Raw genomic sequence first — 8,039 nt, forward strand, 5'->3', positions numbered from 1 at the left:
TTGCTTTGCATAATGAATGCCTTACCCGCCGCTATCTTCTTGGCCGCCTGAATCTCCGGAAGGGCCTTCTGGGCTTCGGCCTTGGCGTCTTGCACACTGTGGAGGGCCTTCGCAAGCTCGGACTCTTGCATCTTGGAGTCACGCTCCAAGGACTCGAATTTTTTGACGAAGTCCTGGAGCTCTTGCTGAACCTCATTAACCCGAGCCTCCTGTTTCTCGCGCTCTGTGCACTCCTTGGCCGCCTTGTCTTCGCCCTCGGACAGCGCCTTCTTGAGGGCCACCACTTCGATCATGGCCCCTATTAAAATTCATAATGCTTCTATTAGCATCAACGATTTTTCCCTAATATAACACACGGACGGGATATCACTTACCTTTGTTCTCCTGGAGCTTCTTCTTCACGAGGCCGAGCTCTTCTTCGGCCTGCCCCAGGTTCTGCTTCAGTACAGAGACCTCCGTAGTGAGGGCGGCGGTGGCCAGTAGTGACGCATGCTTATTCACATAGACATAATATGATTAGACTCCTGGAGATAATATTTGATCCTCTGTTCGGCCTTTCTTTCCAAACACTAAACAGAGCATCAGGGGCTACTGTCTATACTGTGATATTTTCTCAGAATTTAATTACTCACCTCAAAGCCTGTCAGGAGGCTAGCGTAGGCTTCATTCAATCCGCTTTTGGCGGACTGAACCTTCGCAATCACCGTACTCATAAGAATATGGTGTTCTACATCAAGGGAGGCGCCCTGAAGCGCTTCCACCAAGTTGTCTGACCCCTCTGGATGGACAGAGGTCATCGGCATAGGCGGCTCGCCCCCCTTAGCGAGGGGCTGCCTTCCTGAATCCGGAACCACAGGAGGTTCCGGTGTAGTATCCGGCTGGGGGCCAAACTTGCTGCGGCCCCCCTCATCAGAATCCATGGGGGTCTTCCCTCCCATGTGCCTGGCGGTGGGGATTTCGCCTTGGGGCGCCTCCAGAACTGTCTCCCACTGGCCCGGTGTCCTCTGAGACAGCACCTTGGTGTCGTCCGCGGCCGGGGGGTGGTGGCCATCGGGAGCGAGTCGCTGTTCATCGCCGACGCACTCAAAGACCCATCCGAGGAGGATAAGTTGATGCGGGCTTTGGACGGACTGCATGATCCTGTTTACCGTGATAAGAAGCAATAAAGCAAAAACATGCCAGAAGTATTATGGTATCCGGATACTTACGACTTTGCCAGGGGCTTGTCCCTGGGCAGCCACTCCTTGTCGCTGTAGGCGGCTGTTGTGGAGTGGTCCGGAGGGAGGGTCCTTCCCTTCTTGGACCCTTCAGCCTCCTCGGATGGGGCGGCCTTCCTTTTCTTCTCCGCCTAGGTTTGGGGGGGGGCAGGGGTTTCCTCTTCCTCCTCCTCGTTTTCGTTGGAGGAGTGGGCCTCGGTGTCTTCGGACGACGAGTCCGACACCACTTTGCGCCGGAGACCTTTCCTAGTCCTCGTGGCCTTCTTCTTGGCCTTCTTCTCTGGCACCTCATAGGGCGCCGAAAACAGCATCTCCGTTAGGAGAGCCGTCGCTGTGTCTTTGGGTAGTGGAGCTGGGCAGTCGATCCGCTTCGCTGTCGCCACCCAATCCTGTTAAGATTGGTGGGAAGGCTTAAATTACTTTCACGAATATATTAGGGGAAGGAGCATCTTGTAAAATATAGATAACTTACCGGATTGGCGGGGCGCTTTGTGTTGAGCCCGCGATCTTCGGTAACGGGAGGAAGTACCTCGGCGGCCTTGAACAGCACCTTCCAGACGTCCTTGTGCGTCGTGTCGAAGAGCTCTCACAGCGTCTAGTGTTCGGTCGGGTTGAACTCCCACATATTAAATGCCCGTCTTTGGCACGGGAGGATCCGGCGGAAGAGCATGACCTGGACCACGTTGACAAGCTTGATTTTCTTGCTTATCATATTCTTGATGCAATTCTGGAGTCCGGCCAGCTCCGCTGGCTCGCCCAGGCTAAACCCTTCCTTTTCCAGGAAGTAAGCCGCATGGGGATGCCAGATCAAAATTCGGGGGCCGCTGCCCAGTTGGAGTCGCATGGCTCGGTGATGTAGAACCATCCCGATTGCCACCCCTTCATGGTCTCCACATAGGAGCCTTCGAGCCAGGTGACGTTGGGCATCTTGCCCACCATGGCGCCTCCGCACTCCGCTTGCTGGCCGGCCACTATCTTCAGCTTCATGTTGAAGATCTTCAGCCACAGGACGAAGTGGGGCTTGATGTGGAGGAAAGCCTCGCACACGACGATAAACGCCGAGATGTTGAGGATGAAGTTGGGGGCTAGATCGTGGAAATCTAGCCCGTAATAGAACATGATCCCACGGACAAATGGGTGGAGGGAAATCCCAGTCCGCGGACGAAGTGGGCGAGAAACACAACCCTCTCGTGGGGTTCCGAAGTAGGGATGATCTGCCCTTCGTCCGGGAGCCGGTGCGCGATGTCTGCGGCTAAGTATCCGACCTCCCGGAGCTTCGTGATGTCCTCCTCCGTAATGGAGGAGGCCATCCACTTGCCTCCCGCTTTGGACATGTCTGGAATGGCTTTACGAAGAAGGTGGGAACTTGGGCGCTGGAGCTCGAGAGTGCGAGAATGGATGAGCGAAGGAGGAAGAAGGTGTGGGTGAATAAGGGGAATCTCTATCTCTTTATAAAGGCGGTAGAAACTGTGCGCCTCCCCACTTGCCCGTTAAAATTGCTTATTCCCCAAGCGCCATGATTGATGGCGCGGTTGGGTTACCCACACCCGTATTGATGAGAATCCCGTGATAAGGGGACACGATCTCTGCTTCGACAAGACGTGCCAAGGAAACCACCTCGCAATACGTGTAGTAGTTGGTTCAGAAAAATGGTTCGAATAATGACCGGGTCGTGGCGTGATGTCACACTATGAAAAGTTGTCAGCAGATTAGATCTGTGGAATATTGTGCTCTCTACGGTGGTATGTGGAATTTATTTCACAGAGTCGGACACGATCCTCGTGTTCAAAATCTTCTACGGAGTATTCGGAGAAGGAACCCGCCTTGCAATGCCGAAGACAATTTGCGTGCCAGACTCATCATCATTGAAGCCTGGTTCAGGGGCTACTGAGGGAGTCCTGGATTAGGGGGTCCTCGGATGGCCGTACTATATACTTTTGCCGGACTGTTGGACTATCAAGATACAAGATTGAAGACTTCGTCCCGTGTCCGGATGGGACTCTCCTTTGCATGGAAGGCAAGCTTGGCAATTCGGATGTGTAGATCTCCTTCTCTGTAACCGACTCTGCGTAACCCTAGCCCCCTCTGGTGTATATATAAACCAGAGGGTTTAGTCCGTAGGACAACAACAATCATAATCATAGGCTAGCTTCTAGGGTTTAGCCTCTACGATCTCGTGGTAGGTCAACTCTTGTAATACTCATATCATCAAGATCAATCAAGCAGGAAGTAGGGTATTACCTCCATCGAGAGGGCCCGAACCTGGGTAAACATCATGTCCCCTACCTCCTGTTACCATTAGCCTTAGATGCACAGTTCGGGACCCCCTACCCGAGATCCGCCGGTTTTGACACCGACAAGCACCACATGTTGGAGGGTCCATAACAATATAACTTCTATACAAATATACCCAAACATAACTCATTATGTTGTCTTCCTTGTCCAACTTCAATTAATTTACTCAAGTTTGAAAATAATTGATGGGGCTCACAATGATAAAAGATGTCCAAGATAGTATATTTATATGTGAAATCTCTCTTCCTTCAATATTCATTCATGAATTGTTCTAGTGACCAATGTTGTGTTTGCTAACTTTCAATAAATTTTACCACCTATACTTCTTATATGCGAAGTCATTACTCCCCATGGGATAAGCATATGAAACATATATAATTTCATAATTATGATATTCAATTCATTCAACCATTTAAGGATATAAGTGAAGCACGAGAGTAAATGACAAACTACTCCAAGAAGATATAAGTGAAGATCAATGAGTAGTCAAATAATTAAGTGGCTATGTGAAGACTCTCTCTCATAAAAAAATTTAGAGTATTTTATTCAAACAGTATCAAAACAAATAAAATAACATTCCAAGGATAGCACATATCAAGTGAAGAAGCAAAAACTTAGGCTCAACCAAAACTGACCGATCATTGTTGAAGAAGTACGATAAAACAAATCACTCACTTGGGTACTGTCAATAAAAGATTCACAATTGTTTCCACATAATGCCTACTGTACTCTATCATTTCCACAATTTACATTGACCAATATAAGCTATAGAAACCATGAAACAAGCAAACTATGCATTGAAAATAGAATATGTGGAAAACAGAACAGTCTGTAATAATCTGAATATTAACCATACTTCTGCAACTCTAAAAATTCTTAAAAATTAGGAAAATATGGAAAATTTGTATATCAATCACGTGTAAAAAAACTCAGATCAAAAGCGCATTTCTTTGAATTTATAAAATTATAGAACTGGGCACACAAGTTTTTGTTTTTGCATAGAATCAAGTCAACAATCATCCACACTATCCCAAAGGCTTTACTTGGTACTTTATTGAAACAAAAGTTATAAAACATGATTACTACAGTAGATTAATCATGTGAACACCCAAAAATAGTAGGGGTAAATATTGGGTTGTCTCCCAACAAGCGATTTTCTTTAATGCCTTTTAGCTAGGCATGATGATTTCAATGATGCTCACGTAGAAGTAAAGAATTGAAACACAAATAGAGCATCATGAATCACATGGCAAGAACATTTAAGTCTAACCCACTTCTTATGCATATGGATTTTGTGAGCAAATTTATGGGAACAAGAATCAACTAGCATAGGAAGGCAAAACAAGCATGACGTTAAGATTTTCAACACATAGAGAGGAAACTTGATATTATTGAGATATACAAAAGCAAATGTTCTTCTCTCAAAATAACTTTCAGTAGCATCATGGATGAATTCAACAATATAACCATCATACAAAGAATTATTTTCATGATCCATAAGCATAAATTTTTCATTACTCTCTACATAAGCAAAATTATTTTCATGAATAGTAGTCGAAGCAAACTCAACAAAATAACTATCATGAGACACTTGATTGACATAATCAAATTGAAGATCAAAATCATGATGAAAAGTTTCATGTTTATCATTACTATTTATAGCATACATGGCATCACAATAATCATCATAGATAGCAACTTTGTTGTCATAATCAATTGAAAGCCCTTCAAAAATAGTGGATTCACCATTAAATAAAATCATGACCTCTCCAAATCCACTTTCATCAATATTGCGAAAAGATTCAACACCATCCAAAATAGTGGGATCATTACCTGGAGTTGACACTCTTCCAAACCCACTTTCATCAACATAATCATCATAAATAGGAGGCATGCTATCGTCATAATAAATTTTCTCATCAAAACTTGGGGGACAGAAAAATATCATCTTCGTCAAACATAGCATCCCCAAGCTTATCGCTTTGCATATCATTAGCATCATGGATATTCAAAGAATTAATACCAACAATATTGCAATCATGCCCATCATTCATGGATTTTATACCAAACATTTTATCGAATTCTTCTTCTATCAATTGAGCAAAAGAAATCGATCCATCATTTTCAAGAAAGACATTATAAAGATGGATAATATGAGGCAATCTCTCCATTTTTTGTAGTTTTATTTTATAAACCAAACTAGTGATAAAATAAGAAACTAAAATATTCGATTGCAAGATCTAAAGATATACCTTCAAGCGCTCACTTCCCCGGCAACGGCGCTAGAAAAGAGCTTGATGTCTACTACGCAACCTTCTTCTTGTAGACTCTTGTTGGGCCTCCAACCGCAGAGTTTTGTAGGACAGTAGCAATTTTTTCTCAAGTGGATGACCTAAGGTTTATCAATCCATGGGAGGCGTGGGATGAAGATGGTCTCTCTCAAACAACCCTACAACCAAATAACAAAGAGTCTCTTGTCCCCCAACACATCCAATACAATGGTAAATTGTATAGGTGCACTCGTTCGGCGAAGAGATGGTGATACAAGTGTAGTATGGATAGTAGATATAGGTTTTTGTAATCTGAAAATAAAAAAACATCAAGGTAGCAAGTGATAAAATGGAGCACAAATGGTATTGCAATGCTTAGAAACAAGGCCTAGGGTTCATACTTTCACTAGTGCAATCTCTCAACAGTGATAACATAATTGGATCATATAACAATCCCTCAACGTGCAACAAAGAATCACTCCAAAGTTCCTATCGGAGAACATAGGACGAAAATGTGCATCAACCCCTATGCATAGATTACCTCAATGTCACCTCGGGAATCCGTGAGTTGAGTGCCAAAACATACATCAAGTGAATCAGTAGAACACCCCATTGTCATCACGGGTATCCAGATGCAAGACATACATCAAGTGTTCTCAAATCCAATACTCAATCCAACATAACGAAACCACAAAGAGCAAGACTCAATTCATCACAAGAAGGTGGAGAGGGAAGAACACCATAAGATCCAAATATATTAACAAAGCTCGTGGTACATCAATATCGTGCCAAATCAAGAACACGAGAGAGAGAGAGAGAGAGATCAAACACATAGCTAGTAGTACATACCCTTAGCCACGAGGGTCAACTACTCCCTCTTCATCATGGTGGCCACCGGGATGATGAATATGGCCTCCGGTGATGATTTCTCCCTCCAGTAGGGTGCCGGAACGGGGTCCAGATTGAGTTTTCGTGGCTATAGAGGCTTGTGACGGCCGAACTTATCATCTAGGGTTCTTTTGGTTTTAGTATTTACTATCACAAATGCCCGTGCGTTGCACCGGGAGAGAAATTATTGCGCCCACTGTACATGGAAATGACCGTCATCATGGCATAATAACATCCGAAAGGGCCACCTAAATATGTTTGTACCTTGCAACGGGAGAAAAATCACCTCGCTCTCCAGTTCCAGTAAGCAAATGATGATTTAAGCCTAAACACGGCCTAAAACAAAAGCGATGATTCGATTTACGATACACATCAATTATTCCTAGATGAGTTAAAATTGGGTGCTTTCACCATCTATGCAAAGGGCTATTCTGCATTACTATTCAACAATCAATACTATAGAAAAGCTAACCTTGCTTGATCAATGTGAGCTTGCACGGGTAGTTGTTCAGTTACTCCTTTGCATATACTAAGATATGCAAATTAGCATAAGTAAGTGTCAGTTTTCCTTAAAGCACGATGAAACTAATAATATGATTTTGGCATTGAAGATGACCAAAAAATGTAATTCTCCTTGAAGATGAACAAACAAAGGTAACATGCATGCCAATCTGCATTGCACTGAGAGGATCCCAATCCTTGCAAAATATTTCTCTAGCACGCTTCGAGTTATGAGAAATCCATATCATGTCAGATAGAAATACATGAGCCGATGAAAAAACAGAATTAAAGGAATATGAAAATACCTCATTTTCTTCTCCTTGTAGAACAGTTACTTATTGCGTAGTCAGTTTAGCTATGAAAACCTGATGCATGAACGCTCGGCTAGGAAGAGCAGAAAAAAATGAAGCAACTATTAATAAAAGACTAACTTGACTCATTGAAGCTAGGGTTGTGCACCTGTTAGTTGAATCATGTGCAAGTTTTCATGGAGCAATTAATCCAGCCATGTAGTCGCAGCCAGATCGATCCACCAGCCTGCTTAACATGTACTGTACTCATGTGTTTAGCTGGGAAAGAATCAAGGTAGCCGGTACCTGCAGCTCATAGCTAGTTCGGACTCCCATATATTTATTTTTTGGTCAGATTACAATGTGTGGCCGGCCACTTCGCTTTTTTTTTAATTAAGTTTCCTTTAAAGGTACATCCTGATTTCATTCGTATTATCCCGGTTTTCTTTGTTTGCACATATGTTTGTCAAACGGACAAAAATAAAAAAATAGTGCACATATAAAATACTCAAAACGAGATGAAACAAAGCGGAACCAAACCAAGAATATCTATTCCCTTTAAATAGTAATAATATAAT

This window comes from Triticum dicoccoides, chromosome 5B, assembly GCF_002162155.2.
Source record: "Triticum dicoccoides isolate Atlit2015 ecotype Zavitan chromosome 5B, WEW_v2.0, whole genome shotgun sequence".
Classification (NCBI taxonomy): Eukaryota; Viridiplantae; Streptophyta; class Magnoliopsida; order Poales; family Poaceae; genus Triticum; species Triticum dicoccoides.